The sequence below is a fragment of the Thermobia domestica genome, chromosome 6, assembly GCF_964235325.1.
Source record: "Thermobia domestica chromosome 6, izTheDome1.hap1.1, whole genome shotgun sequence".
In the NCBI taxonomy this organism is placed as follows: Eukaryota; Metazoa; Arthropoda; class Insecta; order Zygentoma; family Lepismatidae; genus Thermobia; species Thermobia domestica.
Genome location: NC_137459.1, coordinates 49825067 through 49849807, shown reverse-complemented (window position 1 = coordinate 49849807; position 24741 = coordinate 49825067). Strand labels below are relative to the sequence as shown.

Genomic DNA, 24741 nt, shown 5'->3' with positions numbered 1-24741 from the left:
CGTAGTAAGTTAGCTCCGCGGTAAAGTGTCTGGTTTCTGAGTAGCAGGTCTGGGTTCGAATCACCGCCGACCTTGTTTTATCTTGCGTTTTTTTTTCTTATCACGTTGCTTTGTTTTATCAAAATAATTTCTGTTGGCATTGCGTGAACAAAATATTTTCGTTATTACAGACATAGACGGAAAGGATATATTTATACGCTAACTGTTGAGATGGTCTCGAAACTAGGCAGTATGTTCGTGTAAAGTTTCTAGACGATACTGAAGTATTTAAAATCAAACATATGTAGCATTGGAAATGGAGCATCACCAGTGTCTCTATCGGAAGCAATGTTCGGGGGGGAGTATTACCCCGGGGGCACTGCTGATAACATTCTATTTGTTATTGTATTATATACGTATTATTTTGATCTCGCCAGGGGCGCTCTGAGGAGGCGGTGTTCCCCAAAAAGAGTCTGAAAGAAACAATGGGCATCTTTTTCACGATATAGTTTCCATACAAGACAACAATACATTTTGTCTCGCGACAACAGTGTCTACTTCAAACCGGAAACGATTGCAAAGTATCTCTCTCCCCTTTTATGTCCCTCGTTAAGATACCTGCGTATACCAAATTTGGAGTGAATACCACAAATAGAAAGTATAAAGTATTAATTTTAAGGAAATACACACACATACAGGGACGTACGCAGGGGGTGGTTCCTGGGGGTCCGGACCACCCCCGAAATTCCAACTTTTGTGTAAATGTAGCCTATTTTTGGGACAAGTTTAGGAATTTCAATATAAAATACACAGATATTGAGTTTGGACCCCTCCCGAAATAAATTCCTGCGTACGCCACTGCACACACACGCTCATACACACACACACAAATGGGCCCCTCTTGAAAATTGTCTCGTCGGCAGCGTACATATTTATAATATAAAAGATACGTGGGAAAGTGCCCCTTTCGATTTAATAGTTTTAGTTGCGGGTCCGGTTGGAATGAAATGCCGTATATGATAGAGTCAAGCTTATTTTCAATCACCTATGCTATAAAAATAAACTTTCAAAGAAAGAAAAAGTGAGAGAAAAACTTGTTGGGAATCGAACCCAGGTCTTTTGCACAGTAAGCTTACGTCGTTCCCCTACACTACTTTTTTTTTTTTTTTTAACCTTCTTTATTGAGAAGAACAAACAAAGTACATGAACATATTAAAAATTAAAAAAAAGTGAATTTATACATTTGTAAAAAAAAATATGGTAAAATAAAAAAAACGAAAAGAAGAAGAAAGAAAAAAAAACTGACATAATGAACAAAGACAATGCAAATATACATAGGTGTCTGCACGGGGCAGGCAGGTTACATAATTATTAGTAGATTTACCATTAGTTATTCCTACATTATCATGAGCTGATATGATAAAAGTGTATTACAGATTTGTCATCTTTCTGTTTTTTATTATTATTATTATTATTATTATAACATTACATACATGGACAAAGACTCTGTAAGAACAGTTAAATAGTTAGCAAAAAATTTCCTTTTTCGTGCAGGTGAGAGAAGGCTGGCCTGATATTGCAAATATTGCTTGTATAATTCTATATGATAAGGCCGATCAGTATGCACAAGAAACATAATTGTCTGTATAGTTATCCAGATAACAGCATTGTTTTTAAATGTCGGAAAATAATTAAAAGCAGGCCACAAAATAAGTTCTGTTACAGTAAAGCTATGAGGTGAAAGACGACAAATTTTGCTAATTAAAATACAAAAATACTTCCAAATGATTGGTACGTTGGAACAGGCATGAAACTTATGCGCTAGTGTATCAAGATTGTTGCAGTATGGGCATATATTACTATTTACAATACCTATATTGTGAAGTTTTTCCAATGTTTCGTATACATTATTGACTATAAAATACCAGGTTGTACGTTGGTGGTGAGTGAGAAAGGAAGCGTTGATGTTTTTCCATATAGCATTCCAATTTTTATGTGGGTGCTTTAAGACAACAGTCGGTATACTAGTAACCCACAAGCGAACATAGCGCCAGTAAAGGTTGTTGACCGAACCAGTTTCAATTGGATCTTTTGCTAGCAAGGCGTATATCATATCAAGTATGACATCACGTAAATGAGGAAATTTGTAGCTCCAAGGAAACACGTGTACTGGCGCCTGAAGGTCTAAACAGTGGAAACAGACATTGATAACAGCAGCCGTAATCGAAGTCTCGTGTTCACAGACCAGCTTACAACTTCTGTGCATAAGAAGGGCACGTGCCTGTGCTTCTATGTGCAAAAAGCCTATGCCTCCTTCACGTGAGGGGAGGTAGAGTTGATGCTTAGCCACGCGTAAGATTTTGGAATGCCATAAGAAAAACAAAGCGTGACTGGTTAACTGGTTAGATATTTTAACTGGCATTGGTAAAATCTGTGCAATGTGGCTGAAAATACTAAAAACAGACGTTTTGAGAAATAAGTTTCTACTAAAAATGTTCATGTTTCGCTGTCTATGAGTTATAAGAAGACTTCGGATTTTATTTGCTGTAAGATTATATGACTGTTCTACTGTTTGATTGATATTATTGTACCACCATACACCAAGTATTTTGACACTTTGAACCGTATCATAGTAGTTGCTATATGAAGCATTGTATTCTGGATGAATACATAATATTTTTGTTTTTCTGTGATTGAGTTGCGCTCCAGAAGCCTGTTGATATAAGGTTAATAACCGTTGTAGGCTATTCATGTCGGCCGGATTTTGTAAACAATAGTGGGAATCATCTATATAACTTTGTACAGTTAGTTTGGTATTGTAGACAGACACACCAGGGAGTAAACGTTCAGTCGCGTATATAAGTGGTGCAAGGGACAAACTGAATAATAAACTTGACATTGGGTCACCTTGCAAAATACCATTATTAATGTTTATTGGGTTACTTAAGCCACCATTAACTTTAATTTTTGACAATCTATGCGTATAAATTCCTCGTACAAGAGAAATAAAGGAGGACCCAAAACCATATTTCTCAAGGACTTTGAATAAGTAGTCATGGTTAATCCTATCAAAAGCTTGAGAATAATCCGTGGCTAAAATAGCAACGGGTGAAGGAGCAGTTGATTCGTGGTAGGAAATGAAATCTCTAAGATTTGATAAAGCCTTATAGATCGGGTTCTGTTGGCCTATTCCATATTGATGTGCACTTAGCAGTTTGTCACTAAACACTTTTATGCGTGCAGTTAGACAGCGTGTTAAAATTTTTAAATCCGTACACAGAAGGGAAATAGGTCTTAAATCATTAACACTGGAAGTGCGAGAATGTTTAGGTACTAAAACTGTAACACCTGTGCGAAGAGATTCACCTAGAACTAGAGTCTGCCTATATTCATTGAAAAGGTTCGTAAGAAAGGGTGCTAAAATATCTATAAAGGTTATATAGAATTCTAGAGGTAGGGAATCAATCCCCGTAGATTTTCCTCGACGGCCGGAAACAATGGCTGATTTAACCTCTTCTACTGTAAATGGACTAGATAGATATTCTTGATCCTGTTTCTGTAGGACTGTAGGAAGATAGTTGAGAAGTTCGGGACTGTCACAGAAGGAAGTAGGCTTAGCATACAGCTGTTTATAATGATTTGTGACACAATGTATTACTTGCTCACCTACATACACGTGACCGGTGGCATCTTTAAGCTGAGATATAAATTTCTGCTTTCCACGCATGAGTTCTTTGTTGATTTGTACAATTCCGGGAGTTTCTAAGTCGTCATATTGATGTATTTTACTGCGAGTTGTGAAACCTTGGATGCGGCGTTTGTGCATGGCTAATAGGTGGGCTTTAATTTCTTGAATTTGAGGTCGAAAATTGCTACCTTGAAGTTGTTCTTTCATGTAGTCTCTTAAGAGAGTGGTGTAATATTGATACTGAGTACAATATGAAGCATTCCGTTTCCGACAATATTGTTGAGTAATCACTCGAAACTTCGGTTTGACTTTCTGTTCCCAGAAATGCATAAGGGATCCTTTGTAATATTGATGACGGTGTAAAAGATCTGCCCATTCTTGGTGAATAAGATGGATGTAGTCAGGCTCCTGTAGGATGGAGGTATTAAAATACCACAAGCCGCTTCGTTTTAAAAATTTTGAGACGGGGAGATCAATGGTCATTATAACTGCCAGGTGGTCACTAAAGCAGATGGGTGTAATTTGTACATCTCGAACCCCATGAAGAAGAGATTTACTGATATAGAATCTGTCCAATCGAGAGGAAGACGATCCAGACGTGAAGAATGTATGTCCTGGTTCATTAGGATGAAAATGGCGCCACACATCCACTAAATCATAAGTTGTTATTAGTTGACGGAGAGCAGACGAATCACTGAAATGAGGATAAGCATCGAGAGGAGAAAGTGTGCAGTTATAATCCCCGGCAAGAATGCATGGGGACTGACCATTATACAAAGCCGGGGGGAGTTCAGTAGCAAAGAAATTATTTCGTTCTCTTTTATACGAAGAACCAGATTTAGCATAGACACTGCACAAACGAATATTTTGTAAATCTCCGGTGGTAATACGCTCACTGGGATGTTGTAAAGGTGCCAAAAAATTGAGATCACTGCGGTAAATAATGGCGGTTCCTGAAGCTGTTTCACTAACACTGGTAACATGAGAATGATTCGGTAGGTAATGGAATTCCGTGACTGCGACTTCCTGAGCAAACAAAACATCGATTTCTTCTTGGTGTATAAAGTCACTTAGGGCATGGTGCTTAACTAAAGAAGTGAACTTATTGAGATTAACAGTCGCTAAACGGAACGTAAACATAAAAACGAGGAGAGACAAGAAATATAAGCGAGCGTTACAACACATGATAAATAGTAGGTAATATCACTGCAGAAAGAATAAAGAAAAGTACCACAATGCAGTATTATGATGCCACTACAATTTTAGGTACCCCCTTTTTCGGAATTAACCACTGATTTCAACTTTTTTGTGGATGCTCGCGTTTGGCGTGCATGAACGACAGAAAGATCGTGTATAGGACGCAAGTCCTTACTACATACACTACTGAGTACTTTTTCTTTACTGAGTTTGCGTTTATCACTATGAGTAATTTCTGTATCTGAGTCACTTGTGGAGTCACTACCGCGAGAGCGCGATGTTAAGTTGAGAGTGAATTCTGGTGGAACAGCTAAAGGTACGGTCTGAGAGACGGAACAAGTCTCTTCGACTAAACCAGTATCACTTACCGTAGAAACTGATGTGACGACTGTTGAAACAGCTGGTGCGGTGCTGGGTGTTATGGGTGCTGGAATAATTTTAGTATCCTGAGTTTCTTCCACTTCCATGGTATTAGATGGTACAGGTTCTGCAGGAGCCGATTCGGAGTGAATGGGGGGATCTGCAGGCTGGTTGTCTGATTCGTTCGGTGGATTTGAAGAAGGTGATTCCAGAACATTCTTACGAAGCACGGGAAAAACACTGTAACTACCTGTATCAGGAGCTGATGGATCCACTGGTAAATTATGAGGTACTCGCACAATGGGAGAAACGGAACTGGTTGATGAAGATGGCACAGTAAGACGGGAATTCCTCTTCTTAGGACATCCCTGAACAAAATGGTCGGGGGAGTTGCAGATGGCGCAAGTTTGAATTTGACCAGGAAAGCTGGTAAACAAACGTAAACCACAGACCGTGATAAACGAAGGAATGTTTCGTTTAATAGTCATTTTAACAAGCTTACGACCCGTTCGGGTAGCATAAACATGTTCCTTTGAATATTGTTCGTCGACAATACTAGTAACATCGCCATATTGGGAGAGCACACGCGTTAATTGCATGTCACTAAGTTCCATGGGGCATAAGGACACCTTGACTATCACCACAGAATTATCCGCCAAATCAATAGGCAACACATGTTCCCCATTAGTATCGGAGTAGGTCACTACTCCATTAGTACTAGCTAGGATTTGTTCACATAACACTTTGTTAATTAATTTCAGATATAAGTTCTTACGTAGAAAGTCCATTTCAATGGACAACACCTGATCAAGGGTTAACTTAAATACCTTACGTATCCATTCATGAACAGCAATAGACGTGGGCTTTTGACTCACCGTAACAAAGTTGATACGCAATGTATTAGCTCGTATGCAACTCATGGCAGTAATTCGACGATAAACGTCACCAAACTATGAACAAAATAAATATGCACTGAAAATGCTTATAAAGTTAGAACGGTTAAACTGAAAATAAGTCACACTGAAACTTCAAGTTCTCACAAAAAAAAAATAGCGATGTAAACAAACACTCGAAACTAGAGCGACGGCAGAGACGATGTTACTCGCCTCGTTGCGAGCGCTGAACCTACTCAATTCGTTAGATTTTGGATTTCCTACTTACTGCTCACATAGTACTGGTACGTAGCTGGCCCGCGTCCGTGGAATTACACCTCTAAAATCGGAATAGTTATCGTGTTATATATGTGTTTTTTACGATGATTAAGGAAATGATCTCTTGTTATTTGATTGTAATAAGAAATTTGAAAGACACGATTCTAATACAATGTTTTACTACAGTGTAGAAAGTGGTGTTGTTTTAGTTTCTATAAACAATTTTTTTAAAAGCCTCCAATAATATTAATATTTAAATTACCTAGTAAATAAACGTCTTCATTGAAAATATAAGAGTAAAGATACAGGAAGACTGTATGTAATTGTCCAGTATAAATAATCATTTCAACAAGTCCTGCTGCCCAATAATTACTTTTGTACCAAAGGACAGCATTGTAATACAGTGTACTACGTTACTGTGCAAAAACTGGTGTTCAATCAAATGTTATGAACTAATGTTTAAAAAGCCTTAACAAAATTCATATTTGTAAATTAGGAACAAATTTAGTCTTCATAAAAATGCAAGACGAGAGATACAGGTAGACTGCAAGAAATTGTCCAGTAAATATGAAATATTTCAAAAAGTCTTGCTGCAGGTAATATGTACTACTATGCCGAAGGGTTCTTTTATAAGGGACTTTTCTATATTACAGTGCAAAATAGTGTTTTCTCAAATGATACCAACAAATGTTTAAAAAGCCTCCAACAATAATCATATTTGTAAATCACCTACAAATTGTAGTCTTCATTGAAAATACATGAATAAATATACAGGGAGACTGCTAGAATTTGTGCAGTATATATGAAACTTTTCAAGAAATCTTGCTGAGGTAATATGTACAACTATGCCCAAGGTTTCCATTATAATCCACTGTACTACATTATAGTACAAAAGTAGTGTTCACTCAAATGCTATGAAATAATTTAAACAATCTCCAACAATATTCATATTTGTAAATTATCTAGTAAACTGTAGTCTTCATTGTAAATACAAGAATAAATGTGCAGGAAGACTGAAATATTTTCCCACCCTTATATCACAGATATGAATTACTTTTCCTGCTGGTAATATGTACAATTAACTACAAGGACACTATTATATTACATTGTACTAAATTACACTGCAAAACATAATATTAAAAAATGCTACGAATAAATATTTGATAGGTTGCAAAAATCACATTTGTAAACAGTGAGTGTTTTCGCAAAATGCAAGGTTTAATAGGTAGGCTATTGGAAGACAGTGTCCGCTGTATATGTTTCAGAAAATAAATTCTGTTATTGTCTCTAACATGTATAGGTGTGCGCAAAGTGCACATAATAAGCCATGCACATGATAGCCAGAGTAGAAGTAGTAATAGAGTTCTTTCTAATAAATTGTGTTTGGTTTTCAAAGTTACATGGAAGGAATAATACCGGTTGAATTGAAGTATGTGTTGGTAACAGGTGTCTGCTGTAAAGGGAAGTGAATTCCTGAAGGAATAGTTTTCTAGAACATGACACCTCATGGCAAAGGCCTGACCGGGGGCCTGGGGGCGGAGCCCCCAGCGAGCTTTAGCGAGTATCGTTATGTCGTCCAAAAACCTCAATGACTATGAATTTTCATTACTTTTACTTTTAGTAGATATAGTGTTTGGAAATTAATTGACGCCTCAAGATGTAGCGAATCTTACGAACTAGGAGCGACTAGTAAGAATTTGGCAAACAACTTACTAGTACAAAATTTATTTATTTTTTTTTTTTAATTTGGCAAATCATTGTTAGAAGTCTTTATTCTAGTTTCCATACTTTACTCGTAACTCTCTCAGTTTCTGAGGGGTCGGATATTTTTTTATTTAGAAATTCTAAATTAGAGACCACACTCACCTTCCGGTAGGGCCGGGGTCTCCAATGACACTTGACCGGACACAGTGAGGAGTGGGATTTCCCTATTTTTAGGCTACATATTTAGCAGGCCACCTGTTTTTGGCATATAAAAGTATATTTAGCTGTGGATTGTCACATGCCAAAATTTGACCACTTATCTTTGTAGCTTTATTGTCCTAGTTTATTCCTTTGGTGCGCCGCTTTTTCTTTTCTCATCTCTATCTATCTCTTTAATATCCTCTTCATGATTTTATTTTATTTTTCAACCTTCTCCCCCAAGTTTTGAACTTGACATATATCAACCATTTAACATATTACATTGGAGCTTGAATTACCAACTGAGATCTCGCGAGACACGAATCGCGGAGGTGAATCGTTTTCCATCACAAATCGACGAAGTGCGATAGTGAACGATAGTTCAATATATGATTAAATTTGAAGGGTGCAAGAGAAAAACAACTGAGTCAAAAAATGAGGTTATGTTGGCAACAGGTAGTGCATAGCTTATATTTTAACATCTCAAAATGTGCAGGCAAACATGGAACTATGTCAAGAAATATAGCAGTCGAAAGAATGCCATGCAGGAGAAGAAACAACTGCGTCAAGTTGGTACAGGCTAAGAAACAACTCAGTCCGCTAACTGCTGACGAGTAACGCATGTGCGCATATCTGAGGTCTGTCATTTTGTGGTTATGTTCTGCACTGTGCTGTGTTGTGAGCTTACTGTGTGTTTCGTTACTTGTGATTTAAGTGCGTACACTGTGTCAAAATTATTGATGGTGAATTTCACAGTGATGTTAGTGATTGTGAACATTCAACTCCACTGAGTGAATGTAAATTTACAAAGAAACGTAACAAGACCGGTAGAATAACTAATGTCATGAAGAAGTTAAGAGCATCATCTTATGAAACTGGGGTTGAATGCCGTTGTAAAAGGTACGAGTGCTTTAGAAATGTCAGTATGAGGAAAGAAAATCTTTGATAGAACAATTCAACGAAATAGGAGCATAAGTAGGAACTGATGTTCAAAGTATCTACCTAGCTGGCCTGATTTCAGTACTGCATGTTGCTCAAAGGAGGCCTAGGAAGTGCAAAGATGAAGCTAGGCAAAATGGTGGTTCTTTTGCCTACAAAGTTAGGGTCGTACGGGAAGGTTCTACTGACGAAGTCCCAGTTTGTTTCAAGGGATTTCATTCCATTTTTGGAGTCAAACGTTTTAGGTTGTACACTTTAAAACGGTCTTTAATGCTAACAGGCCAGGCCCCTAAAGACCATAAAGGGAAACACGCAAACACACACCACAAAATTTCCCAGGACACACGTAAATTGGCAATTGATTTTTTAGGATCATTGAAAAGTCGTCAGACTCACTACAGTTTAAAGGACTCCAAGAAAGTATATTTGTCTGTAGCTTTAAATGTTAGGCCTTGCTAGGAATGTTTTTGCAATAAATATCCGGGTCTTGAGATGTCTTATGAAAGTTTTTGTCAGATATTTGCTACTGAATTTAATATTGGATTCGATTATCCTCACACTGATACCTGTTCTTGGTGTGATGAGCAGAAAGCCACATTAACTGAAATTGATAGGAAAATAACAGCTAGTGCAAATAATGATGAAAAGCTAGCACTACTAAAAGACAAGGAAAAACTGTAAACGGAGAAAGCTCTACACTTGAAACAAACCGGATGTTTTTACAAGCTAAAAAATAAAGCTAAGCAAGAATCTAGAAAATCTGATGAAGTGGAAGCTATATGTATTGATTTTGAGAAAAAAACCTTTCATCCCCAAACATATCATCTGGAGAAGTATACTTCTGACGCCAGCTGACATTTTACATTTTTAACGTGTATGTACTGTCGAATGATATTTCTGTAATGTACACATGTGACGAAATTACTGCGAAAAAAAAGTGCGAATGATGTTGCGTCGATGCTTAGCCACTTCTTTGACACTTATTTAAGCAAATATGTCAATACACTATACGTATTTGCAGATTCATGTGATGGACAGAATAAAAAAAACACACCATTATTAAGTTCTTGCACTACGTTTCTGTTTTGTAAAATAACTTTGATACTGTTGTTGTAACAATTCCAGTACGAAGCCACTCATAAATGGAGACTGACAAAAGTATGGGTCTTATACCAAAAACTGCAAGAGCCGAAACACCAAATGGATGGAGGAGAGTTCTGAAGGCATCCCGGATGAAGCCAAGCCATTTTGAAGTCATAAAATGTGAGCAAACCTTATTCAAGTATTGGGGCAACCTTTTGTCTTCTAATTCTACAAAAGAAGTTTTGTTTACCTGTCAGACCTATGAAGCAACTGCGATTCACTAACGAGGAAGGTCCATAAACCGTGAGAGTTGAATTTTGATGAAAATTTGTGACAAGATTCAGTTTGAGTTGCTAAGTAACGTAGTAATAGTCACTCGATGCGCAAATGCTTCGTTGAGCTGCTACACCGACGCCATCTTGAAATCCAGTAGGCAATGTCCAAGAATACCCATTTGGCACAAAAATGAAAAAAAGTTTTTGATAGATCTGACTTCAGTATTGTAAACCAAGGTAGAGCATCTATATGTGAGAGTACTTCCAGTGCATGATCGCCATTTTAAAAGGTGCCATATTGAATCGCGGTCAAATATGATAAATGTCAAGGGGGACATGTGTGGTGTCAAATAGCACTGAAATTTAGTCCTGAATCCATTTCCATAACCAAAGTTTACATATATGTTTTCACTTCAGACTTAAGAGCTGTATGCATTCTCTTATCACTAGCAGAACAGACACACAAAAAAAGTGAATTCTAAGTTTCCATGTGTATCTTCTTCTAAGAATGGGCTGTGAACTGATAATTTAAATCCTCTTCATTGTTTAATGCGTCAGCAACAAATCGATTGTATTTAGACAAACTGGCAAAAAATACATTAAAGTATTTTAACTTCGTAATATGCACGGTACATTATAGGTTGTCAAGTATGAGTATTGGAAAAGAACGCAATATTCTGCAACCATGATGATTTTTGCCTAAAATTTCAAGATTTGAGAAGAAAACTTAACACACTATAATGGAGCACGTAAAATTACCTAAAATAGATTTTTGGTTTGATTCAGACCAACGTCCCACACTTATGCCTGCTACGCTAAAGGAGACGTGGACCTACTGATTATAGTGGAATCCGAACCATTTTGGTCGTTCAACTAATACTCACCAGTTTATATCATTTTTCAAATATATATCCGAACAATACCTTTGGTATTCTCTGCTCGTCAGTACTATTAGGCATGTGTTTCATCTACCAGAAGTCTATTCCATCGCACTTTGAAATAGGTATAACTTGTAGCATGCTGCTATTCCATTTTTCACTACAGGAATTTCAATTTAATTAACGATTTATCTTACTAATCTCAAGATCTGATTGGTATAGTGGTTATTGCACTGCATTAACTACTGCATCAGTTAAAACCCTGCAAATGCTCGCACGACCGTGTTTCATAACACAAGTCTAACTCGCACAGGTTTTATATGTTCCTGTGGATAAGAGAGCTCTTAACTCTGAAGTGAAAACAGATATGTAAACTTTGGTTGCGGAAATGGATTCAGGAGAAAATTCCAGTGCTATCTGATACCCCACATGTCCCCCTTGACATTTATCACATTTGACCGCGATTCAATATGACGCTTTTTAAAATGGCGATCATGCACTGGAAGTACTCCCACATATAGATGATCTACCTTGGTTTACAATACTGAAGTCAGATCTATCAAAATCTTTTTCATTTTTGTGCCAAAAGGGTATTCTTGGACATTGCCTACTGGATTTCAAGATGGCGTCGGTGTAGCAGCTCAACGAAGCATTTGCGCATCGAGTGACTATTACTACGTTACTTAGCAACTCGAACTGAATCTTGTCACAAATTTTCATCAAAATTCAACCCTCACGGTTTATGGACCTTCCTCGTAAGTCAAAGTCTCTATCAGTTGAGCATAGAAACGCCTACAACGGAGCATTTCACACGTCTAACGTAAGTCAAACCGACGTTGAAATAGAAAGAGAGAAAAAGAAGAGAGAAAGGAAAATGTACCCTCGTCAAAGTTTTGACTGTACCAGCCTACTCTTGCTTTAAAATAAAATTATAGACGACTTGTGGCCGAATAGTTTTACATTATTTTTCAATGAATATTAACAACAAACCATAATCAAGTCATAACTTGTAGCAATTCACAAAAGTAATGAAACGTAACAATTACCCTTACAACAATCAAAGTTCATATAACAACAATAATTTTATCAAAAACATTATAAACTTGATTCATTTACAGAGGATAACTATTTGTGTGTGTGTGTGTGTGTGTGTGTGTGTTTGCACTGTTCTAAATTCAAGAATTTTTGTAACTATGGGAGCAGTTTTATTTTTAATTTCATCAAGAATTAGAAACTTTTACGTGTAATGCTGTACCTTATTCTTTTTTGTATATTCAATCCTTAAAAAGCCTTTAAAAATATACTCTCATTTATAATTTATAAATATACAGGGCAAAAAACAACTCAGTCCCTGACCACTAATATAAAAGCAATCATACCTATGTTATTAATATGTTTTACGCAATAATTATTTAAATACATAATAACAATGAACCAGCAAGCAAAAATGAATCGCAACCATTTTCGTAAAAATGCTGTGATTTATGTGAAAAAGTTTTAAACTTTGTTTTTGCTCTCCTGTAAAATTTCAGTTTTGTGACTCAGTTGTTTTTTCCCCTGCGCACTTCATTTTGCTTTCGTTCCTTTTATCATTATCCGTTTGATATTCTCTGTTGTACTATCAGTCATTCCTACTTTCGTTTCCATTGGTTATCATAAAGGTGAATGTTGTAGTTGTTTGGGCCCAAAAGTATTATTAACATTTTTAGAGTCATATATTTATATATATCCTGTGTTTACGTGCCTGCCTTGCACATTAAATGTCCACTCTTTTAAACACAATGCTTGAGAATATGAATTTTATCATTTTGTGCGGCCAACTAGTTAAATTTGTGATATAGTCGGATGTTCTTATGTGAAGTGTTGCAACCTGGAAAAAAATATTTGTCGGGGTTATTAATTTGAAAGTTAAATGATTATTGAGTATATGTATGTTGAGATATAAATATGTGTGGAATATGAATATGATATTAAATTAAAATGTATAATGTTGAATTGAGTAAACAAATATATGTAAAGGGTCTTGGTACCTACCCCGAACGGTCGTTGGTTGCCATAGTTTCAAATATCCGACGAATATAAAATGTTTAATTTTAAAATACCGCAGCATGTTAGATGATTTTCTTCAAATTTTGTAATATTATTAAACAATATATGGAACTATTAACATGTTCTATGTTCTGTTATTATCCTAACTGCATGTAGCATGGAATTAAGGCAGGTCGTAATCGTAATCCTAATTAATCAGCAAATCTACCCTCAGGTTTACAAACCTTAAATCATTTTGTATCACTACGTTTCCATCTTATCCATTATATACTAATCCTCAAATCTGAACAGTGTTCCACCTCAATGAGGAAGTTCTTAATACAAAAAGAAATCGCTTTGGACTTAGAAAATTATCTTTTGCTATACGTTGTATAAATATAACTACAAGTGTGTGCGCCTTGTGATATAAGGCGATAATGACTTAGAGCTGATCAATGAACGAGTGAATAACTGAAATGACCCGATAAGTGACGTAGTCACCGTGGTATTAGTGACAAACTTTATTCTATTAATCCAGGAGATGGAAAAATGCATAGACAGATATGTCTACAGACTGATTATGCGTCGTTTATAATTTATAAACATGATCTCCTATGTGTACATTTAAATAAAATGAAGTTAAATGCACGGAAACCAAAAAGGTGCTTTGATAATACGTGCAACTTCACATATCGTCTGAAAGTACGAACGAGGACTCGTTGGATTTTTCTTTCTTTTCCTTTTAGTTGAGATACAGACTCATTCTAACCACCATTTTAAGTTTCTTTTGTAATATTGTAGAAAGATTTACATCTTATTTAACCAAAATTTAAATAATTATTTTTTTACTCTATCTGTTACGAACAAATATATGTATCTATATTGCTGAGTTAAACATTATATATGGAATGATACATTTATATGTATACTTATTTGCATGTTTATAACATTTTGTGTTTAATTTTTCAATAGATGTAATAAATGTTCACAAATTGTAGTTAGATATCGTTTGTTTTAAACTGATTCAACTATAGCAATACATTGTCCTGTATGTATGAGTGTGTGCGTGAATGAATGACAAATTTGGCTTTTAAGTGGTAACATTTAATATTGATTTATGACGATAGTGTTTATAATAAGTGTGTAATAATATGCTATATGTATTGGTGCATGACAGAAGTCATGATAGATAACTAACTCTAAATTTACTCTAAATCGGCCAGAATAACAGGATGAGCTTTAATAACGATTTTTTCAGGAATGTCAAAAACTTTTATTTGTGGAAAATATATACAGCACTTTGATTTTTTTTTCTTCGCTAATTCAAATGTGTTTGATCTCCACCATAGGTATTCAGATACTGGATAAAGATTATTTAACATTTGGAAATAACTGACACACGATTAAATTAAAACTTATAGTCACCTGGGCTGTGCAGGGCACCTCCCAAGTGTACAGTTGCCTGGATCCAGGTCAGGGTAGTATGAGGGAACATGTGTTTCTTCAGGATAATTTCAGAAATGCTCTTCAAGTAATAACATTCGAGTATGAATCGTCTTTTCAATAACCATTCAAGGTTCCTTGTCGTATTTTTTATCATTATCCAGTAATTCTTCATTTGTAATTCCTTCTTCCTTTCTCGTTTTCCTCTTCCTCTTTTCCTTCGTTTCCCCTACCTTCTTCTTCCTCCTCACTCTTTCTTTTCCTCTTCCTAATAAAACTGAAGAAGAGTCGTGACTAGGAGTTGTCGCTATAGACACGGTCATTAAATTCTCTTTCGATCTTTCTCTTCGAAAGTCCGATATTGATTAACCAATAACTAAACATACATATAAAGCAAAAATTCTAAAATTCATTTATTTTATTTATTTATATTCTCCTAAATTATCCGATTGGAGATTAAAATTTTAAATTTAGCGACTCCCCTTTCTCACTCACGACTTACGCTTTGCTTCAAAATATCTAGGACAATGATCGACTTGGTGGATTTTGTTCGTCGCCGACATAGGATAAAATTACGCATATTGAAGAATTATGATGAAAGCGGATGGACGTGTCCACCTGAAGGAGATTGTCAGAGAGCACATTTCTATTATAGTGTTTAAGTCATTGTCCATAATTCGAGGAGATATGACCATTACCGCAATATGACCATTACACAGTTATTCACTTACCCATTTCAATACATTGCTTCTATAGAATTTTATCTTGTTTATTCTAGTTCACGAAGTTGACTTCTTGCCAGATTGAACGCCACCTACTACTAGCACCTTAGTACTGTGATGCAACCCACTATACTGATAAATCAGTTGGGCTGCATAACATTCGGAGTTCAATTTATATCAATTTAGTTTTTCTGAACATTTATCCACATAAGGAAAAACTACGAATTGACAACATTTAGCCTCAATATGCTGTTTCTCACTTGCATATGTCTAACTTCCATTTCCTACAGTGCAAAGACAAAACAACTTAACAAATGGACCACCATTCTTACTTAGTATGCAACCCACCATACACCTGGATATATTGGGCTGCATAACAATCGATGATCGCTTCCTTTTATTCCTGATAAAGCTTTAGTGGATTTATATTCATCTCTGTGTATTATCTATATTATAACTGAGTATTTATTGATTTCCTAAACATATATATAAAAATACTAAGTATTCTTCTACCCTCAGTAAGTTGCTTGAAGCAAATTTAGATGGTTCTATCCTCTATGCCACAGCTACTAAATTATCTTCCTAGCTTAACTATGCGCTGAGATATTGAGGTTTAAATTGAATCACAGTGAGGGGCGACCAACATAATACTATTTTACACCGTCAGGCGGCTCAATGGCCGCAACTCTGTAACATTGCATTTCCGACATATGATTACATGGACATTTTTGCTTGTCTACCCATAAGAAATCCATCCTTGAAATCTTGCCGTACATTTGTGTTACACCCTGTTACAGCATATTATATCAGGAGAATACATACCGTACACAATGTATCTAATACGATCTTAACAAAGAAAAAGGAATAGTGATACAACTTTATAAGCTCAGTACACAAACCAAATCATATGGTATACTCATCATTGGTTCCTGAGTTATTAGCCTCAAATTTCGGTGTAGTTTTAGTGAAATGAAGAAATTTTACTAAATTACGATCCATAAGCCCCTCCCCCCTTGACCATGGTCGTAACGATTGATACATTTATTATCCTTCAAGCACACTATAAAATATTATGGAATGCAGAACATTAGTTTCAGAGTTATTGGCATCTAATTTGGCCTAACTTCTGGTTGGGGTGAAACTTTGTGGCAATGTTTTTCAAAATCATTATAGATCTTGGTGAGAATACAACGGTGCAAAAAAAACTGCAATCCGATTTTCGGAACTTCAGATAATTGCTTCTCAAGTTACAACGATATGACCGTAAAATTGCGATTATTTTGAGTTCCGAAAATCAGGGTGAGCTTTTTCTAATACGATTGTGTTCCTACCAGCTTCGCCCTTCCATGACTCTGTTAGACATCATGCATTTTAGTGGCCATTTTTCCCAGGTTGGATTGTGTTTCTTGCACTGTAGCTTTTATGGCACATATCTGGACACTGTATTTATACGCTGCTGTATCTATATTACGTTTGGTATTTTTTTTATTTGTAATAAGAAAATCTTAAGAAATTTAATACATTTTCGTGAGCCAGGTGGCTCGAGCTCCACCCTGCCCTCCCTTTTGTGCGCCCACGGTTATAATATCAACTTCCCAGAGCTCACACTATAATATCCTGTATGTTTACAAAAAGCTTCTTTGAAATGGCAGTTAACCGTAGATAACATCCCCGACGCTTCGACTTTGAAGCCCTTAAATCTTTGTAATAATCGTTCCTTACAATTACTATTGCTAGCTCCGTCCCCATTGCTCGGTAGTATTTCAAATAGAAAACCTCTTTTCCAAGCAAACTCAATAAAACCACAAATACATAGTAATGTTACTTACACTCATAGTGTTTAAAGAACCTGTTGCTGATTCTTACAACAAAGTCTACTGTGTAAGAATTATTAGAAAAAACATACTTTCTTAAAAAGTCTATATTAGTAGCTGTCGTTTGCCTACCGAATTATTATATTAGTTTCATTGAATAAGATTTAAAGTAAACAGTTAATTAAAAATAGCCTACAATAAGGAAACAAGCTTTTATTCAAACTATTCCACTAATTAACTTAAAATATGCATCCAATATTACGTGTTAAATGTATCTAATAGTATAATTTTAATAAAAAACTAATCACAATTGCAAAATTTAAATAATGTATTTATAGTACTCGCGCCAAGTCGTGAAGCTTAACCTAGATCTACCGATTTCACCACCCAATAGAACGCGAGGGTGTGTTCCAGTCGTCAACCCCCACTCATCAAATTTTGTCAGTGTCTTTTCTCGTGCTACACGGAGAACATCTCCCCGAGAGTACAGTGTTGTCGGATTGGCGTCAAGTTCCGTTTTGTTAATTCTTTTTTTGTTGCGTTATATTTCCGTTGTTACTATTTGTGTTATTGTTACCATTTTAGAATAGTTGTTACAGTAGTTATTGCTGTGCAGTGTTATTATTGGTAATTTTTAAATGCCTTTTCTATATATACTCGTTTACTATGTCTTCAAAGTTTGGCAACATTGTTGGTGAATTTCAGCTGTTCGACGTTTCCCCAAGTGTGCGCTCGGGAAGCGACTCCACGAATTGTACCGAAGTTTTCCGATGTGTTGGAGCTCAAGCAAATTATTTATATGTTTGGTTTAGTGCCCAAGCTTCACGACTCGGCGCGAGTACTATAGTATGATATCATTGAAATTTCAGAAATCACCCGAAGTTACTCCGCCTAATAAAAGTATATATTTAGTGCTGCCCTCTGGTGACATACTATCTAATGAATCCAAATAAAAATGAAATCTTTCGTATGGCTTTAACACAAATTTTAGCAGCCATCTTCTGTAATGCACTCATCTTTGGTTGTACGAGGCACGTCCAGAAAGTAAGTTCCGTTTGGTAATAAAATTAAATTGTATACAGATACAGAAAACTCTAAAACTACTTTTCCGCATAACTGCCGAAATTTTGCAGGCATTTGTCATAGCGTGGCACAAGGTTTTGCATACCTTCTTTATAGAAGTTTGCCGCCTGTGTCTTCAACCAGTTGGAAACAGTTTTTTTTTTTTTTTTTCAGCTCGTCGTCATTGTTGAAGTGTTGACCACCAAGGAAAGACGTGAGATGTAAGAACAGATTAAAGTAACCCTGCGGTTTTCCTGGATCTTGTCATCAATCGCGTGAACCAGTTCTTCTGTAACCAAAGATAGACGCCCACTTCGTACTTCATCGTGCACGTCACTACGTCCTTCATTGAATTGTCGGACCCATCTTCTCACCATTCAATCATTCATCGCATTTTGTCCGTAAACATCGCAAATTTGCCGATAAATTTCACTTGGTTTCACTTTCCTCGCATTCAGAAAACGATTCACCGCTCTGATTTCACAAGCGGCGGGATTTTCAATCAACACCGACATTGTAAACAAGCACAACAAAGCGTGCGTGACTGACGGCGATCTCCAAATGGTACACGTTTCTTCTCCTTGATACAGGGCGTCTACCGCGCATGTGCGGAACTACGATCGCAGCGCTGCAGCGGAGATAAATTGAAACCGAACTTACTTTCTGGACTTGCTATGTATAAATAATCCAGTTTTTTGGTCAAAAATCAGTGAGAAGTGAGGAGTAAAGGAGTTCGTAATCAGGCAACAGTCAAAAGACTGAACAGCAATAACAGTTATTGTCAAACAATTAGCAAAATGTTGGAACTCCAGAAATAACTTAATAATCGTGTCATCGACAATCAGTAAACTGCATTTGGTGCTAAAATACTCCAAAAACTGCAGCATTACGCAAAGTAAATCTTTCGTAAATTAAAGGTCAAAAGTCATCAAGTTGCAGGTATAAAACAGTTAACCTTTCCTAGTTAAACATTAAAAATTGATCACCCACCTAAATTTACGTAACTTATATTTCGCTACACAAGCACACACTTTACACTATTTTTTTTAAAAAAAAATACATGTCATCTCTTATAATAATAAATCTCTTTTATTTAACTTTACAATTCTGTTTTGCCGTCTCAAAACAGTGGTAAAAAAAACAAGCTCTATGTTCTAAGCACATTACAGGTACGTTCTTAAAAGCATTAACAAAATAAGGTAATTTAAAATGTACCTTAGGCTAATGTCACCTTAGGCTGGGTTCGCTCAAATTCGCTCTACCAAAATTAAAACTACATTGCACTTAAGTTTTTAAAAAAATAACAATCCAGGTTGACAATATAAATAAAGGTATTTTATTGTTGGTGTTACTTTTTGAGACTTACTGGTGTAAGTAAAGATAAAACGAATGTTTACAACATGTTGTATACAGTGTGTTCAAGTTATTGAAATTTAGGCTGATGAAAATTTTGGATGAAACTCCCCACAATATTATTATTATTATTATTATTAATAATAATAATAATAATAATAATAATAATAATAATAATAATAATAATAATAAAATCACGAAAATGTACGTTCTACAATAGGTATTACCAAATTATACTAGAATATTGTGCAAAAACCAAGGAAATATATATTATAATGCATGTCAATTTATTTTAAAATATTTTACAATACAATATGAAATTAAATGTCAGAATTGCATTAGAAAATCTCCATATATTTTTAGGAACAACAGTGTTTAAATATTTATTTCTGTATGGAAGGTTGTAATACCCAATTGCTACTATCAATGTTCTGTAGAAAGCGTGATTTTTTTTATTTTTTTTTAATTTGTTTAGAAGCTAGCCTAAGGCTAGCACCCTGTTAGAGGGTTACGCCCTCTTTTAGGTAAGGGAATGCGGAACAATTATTGGATCAATGATAATGGTTGGTCTAAGAGATGGTATAAAAGTAGAAAATCTTTATTTAAACATGTCAACAAAAAGAACAAAGGACTTAAGCCCATTTGCGGCCTTAACATATTGGATGGAATAGGAAAAGAAAACAAAGAAACAAACAAAAATAAATATAATAGATGCTAGATGCTGTAATAGATACACATAATCAGAAAATCACACAACATACATATTGAGAAAGAAACAAAGTATTATTCATATTTTCAAGGAAGGGTGTTCGATGAAACGAAAGTGAAAATAATCCTAGGGGGTATATGTTTATATATGAATAAAGGTTTGGCTATAGGAATAAGTCTTGTGACTATGGAGATGAGGAATGAGATGAGGTGCAAATCACGCCACAACACGCAGGCTATGTAAGAACACAAATGAAACCATCTTCTTGCCTAGGGGCTGCTCTAGGCTATAATGGAGACAGAGGGAAGCCCATGTTAGTTAAAATGGAGTGTCACTGTGCACTATAAGATGGGGAGATGAGAGGATGATAAAGGTGAGTATGAAAATCGTCAAGTAGATGAATATCAGGATGATTCGGTGGAAGTGTGTAGCAGTACAGTGTGAATAATAGTGACAGGGGTGTGTGCATAAAACGAGAAGGTGTGGGGTGAACTGCTAAATAATGTATCGTATCCAACAAAAGAGGGTGATGATCTTGATAACGTCTAGTGATATAATTTACCCTGAGTTTCTCGATGTGGTACTGTAAGGTAAGAAATGTAATCAAACTGTAAAGGTGTTGTGTAGGACTGGGTAATTTAATCCTATAAGCAATTCGGAAGGCATGTCTTTCAGGTATGAGTAGTTTCTGGTAAAAAAAAAAAAAAAAACTGTCTGGAGCAAATATGCAGGCTGTATGGCCATGTGTAAGGGTCGGACCCAGGAAGGCTTTGTAAGTATTGAATACAGTGGCAGGTTTTAAGCCCCAGGTTGTTCCAGTTAAACGCTTCAGAAGATTTAGGCGATCGTAGGCTTTACTAGTAATTGTAGTAAGGTGTTTCTTCCACGTAAGATGCCGATCGAATGTTACACCTAGGTATATTGCTGTCTTACTGGCTTGTATTGGAACGTCGTCAACCTGAAGCGTTAAACGGTTGGGATTACGACGTACTTTGGTTAACTTTTTCGGCGGTAGGAAGACGATGACCTGAGTTTTAGAAGCGTTAATTAATAAATGTCATTTTTGCACCACCGATAGAAATTATCTATGGCTGTTTATAAAAGTGTGTTGATTTCCTGGACTGTATTACAAATGGCAAGGAAAGCAGTGCCATCAGCGTACTGAAACATTTGCAGTTTGTCTGGAAGTTGATGCATATCCGTAACAAACAAGAGCTATAAAAGAGGGGATAATGCAGAACCTTGAGGGACACCTGAAAGTATAAAGATTAGATGTGATAGGTGATCGTTTATAGAAACGTATGCAAGACGGCCAGTCAGAAAGTAGAAAATAAATCTGATATAAGGGATTGGAATATGAAGGCGAATAAGTTTGCGAATGAGAGCTAGATGCCAGACCTTGTCAAATGCTTTTTCTAAATCGAATAGTACCAGACAAGAGGGTTTGACGCTATAATAATGTGTGGTGTTCAGATTCATAAGTCGAAGAAGTTGGTCGTTGATAGAGAAAGCAGGTCTGAATCCGGCTTGATATAGAGGAAGAATGTGATGATGAGCAAGGTATGCATGGGGTCGTTTGACTAGTATTCGTTCGAGGATTTTGCTAAAGGTAGAGGTAAGCTAAATTGGACGATATGGTGAAACATCAGCTAACGGTTTGTTCGGTTTAGGAAACATAAGGTTTTCGAAGTTTTCCATGGTGTTGGGAAATATCCAGTGTGGAGAATGAAGGTGTGAATAGTTGCTAGAAAAGTCAACAATGATAAAGGGCTTTCTTTGATATGACGGTAAGTAACCTTATCAAAACCTGGGGCGGAATTACGTTTTCGGTTGACAACAGCTCTGAGTTCATCGACTGTGATGGGTGAAGTTAACGGTGTGTCAGGTAGATGGGAATGTCGGCGATTGGGTTGTAAAACGTAAGAATTCACATTAATTTTTTGGCTGGATGTGAAGAGTAGAGGTGTGAAGATGCGTTGGAGATTGTTTGCAAAAGCATTTGCTTTGTCTACGTTGCCTTATGCTGGTGAGTTATCAACTAAAATAGGATAGGGAGTCCTTGTTTATTTGCCACATAGAGCATTCAATCGTTTCCACCAAGTGAAGGATGATTAGTATCGGAGAGTTTGTTACATGTTTTAATCCAACATCTGAGTTTATAAGCACGAATATAATTGCGAACTGTGCATTGGAACTGTTTATAATGGCGAAGGGCATTTGGATTATGAGTGTGAGTATATTCGTGATATAGCTGTCGAGAACGTGTTATCATGGTAAGGTAGTTTGGCGGCAAAGTAGACTGATATGATCGGGACGTACTTGTAGGTATGAAACGTGTACCAGCTTGTTGGATTGCGATAGTTATAGTATCTATTGCAATGTAAAGCTCGTCTTCCGTTGTAGGTTCTGTGAGGTGGCCTGTGATGGTAGAAGGATGTGATCTGTAGTTATTCCAGTTTGCTTTATCAAAACGAAGGCTGGTGGAGAGAATTGGTTGCGCTTAGGTTGTGTTAGAGCTATGAGTGTTAATGGCAAGTTTCACTGGCACATGATCACTACCAAGTGAATCTAAAACTTCGACAAAACTATGTGAAACTAGAGTTGAGGATAAAATGACTGTCCAGCGTTGCATTTAAAATGGGTCGTGTAGGGTTTGGTAGATCCTGTATGATACCAGTCGTGTGAGTAGTAAGAAAATTTTTGAAGTTAGTTTTTTTCTTGTTCGGACCGGTTATGCATATTAAAATCTGCCATAATGATATAGTGATTGAATGATTTGGATATAAATTGAACAAATGCGGTTGGTAATGGATGACCAGGGTGAATGTAAATGGTTGCGACAGTGATGGTGATGTTTCGAAAATAGAGTGAAGATATTTGGTCTAGGAATTAATTCGTGCGGTTTTACAAAAGATGGCGTAACTAGCTTATTGTCCCATAGTTTCGTTGATCCAAACATGCGTTGAAAACTACTGTCATTGAGCATCTTGTTTAGTATATGTCAGTTGCTTGAAGCGGAAACAACAGCATTTTTTCTTCAATTGAAAATGGCGCATTTTGTGCCTGATAAAGTGTTTTTGCGGGGAGTTATTCTTCATTGCTTTAACATGAAGAAAAGTGCTACCGCAAGTCATCATATTTTAGTGGAAGTGTTTGGTGACCATGCTCTAGCTGAGCGAACGTGTCAGAATTGGTTTGCACGGTTTAAAGGGGTGATTTCAGCTTGGAAGACCAAAAGCAATTTGGACAGCCAAAAGAATTTGAAGATGAAGAATTGAGAGCATTGCTTGATCAGGATTCGTGTCAAACGCAGGACGAACTTGCAGAAGCATTTGGAGTTGAGCAAACAACAGTTTCCAAACGTCTCAAAGCCATAGGAATGATTCAAAAGATGTCTTATTGGGTTTCACATGAATTGAAAAGAAAGACGTTGAAAGAAGAAAAACCGTTTGCGAATTGCTGCTTCAAAGACAGAAAAGGAAGGGATTTTTGCATCGAATTGTAACTGGTGATGAGAAGTGGATTCATTACGAGAATCCTAAACGAAAAAAGGCCTGGGTGAAACAAGGTGAACCAGGTCCTTCACAACCGAAACGAGATATTCATTGTGCAAAGGTTATGCTGTATATATGGTGGGATTTGAAACGTGTGGTGTACTATGAACTTCTGAAACTTGGTGAAACTATTAATGGACACCGCTATCGACAACAATTAATGCGTTTGAAGCAAGCTCTGGCCTGAAAACGACCAGAATGGAATAACAGGCATAATAAACTTATTTATCAAGATGATAACGCTCGACCACATGTCGCAAAACCGGTCAAAACCTATTTGGAAAATGTCGGATGGAAAGTGTTACTCCACCCGCCATATTCACCAGACACTGCTCCGTCTGACTACTACTTGATCGATTGCATGAATAACGATTTGATTGGACAGCGGTTCACTTCTTCAGAAAATATCGAAAAATGGATCTTTGATTAGATTGCGTCAAAAGATGAGGAATTCTTTCGACACGGAATCCGTAAATTGCCTGAAAGATGGGAGAAAGTAGTGGCTAGCGATGGACAATATTTTTGTTAACGTATTCATTTACTTTGTTTTTGAAATAAAGCTTCAATTTTTATTAAAAACCGCACGAATTAATTCCTAGACCAA

General features: G+C 36.3%; 1 protein-coding gene across 1 annotated transcript in view; it reads right to left on the bottom strand.

Annotated features, from left to right (window-relative positions):
* Positions 1–24741, bottom strand: part of LOC145687178 (glycine receptor subunit alpha-2-like) — a 536410-nt gene that overhangs the window by 337999 nt on the left and 173670 nt on the right. The gene's annotated exons all lie outside the window — the stretch shown is intronic.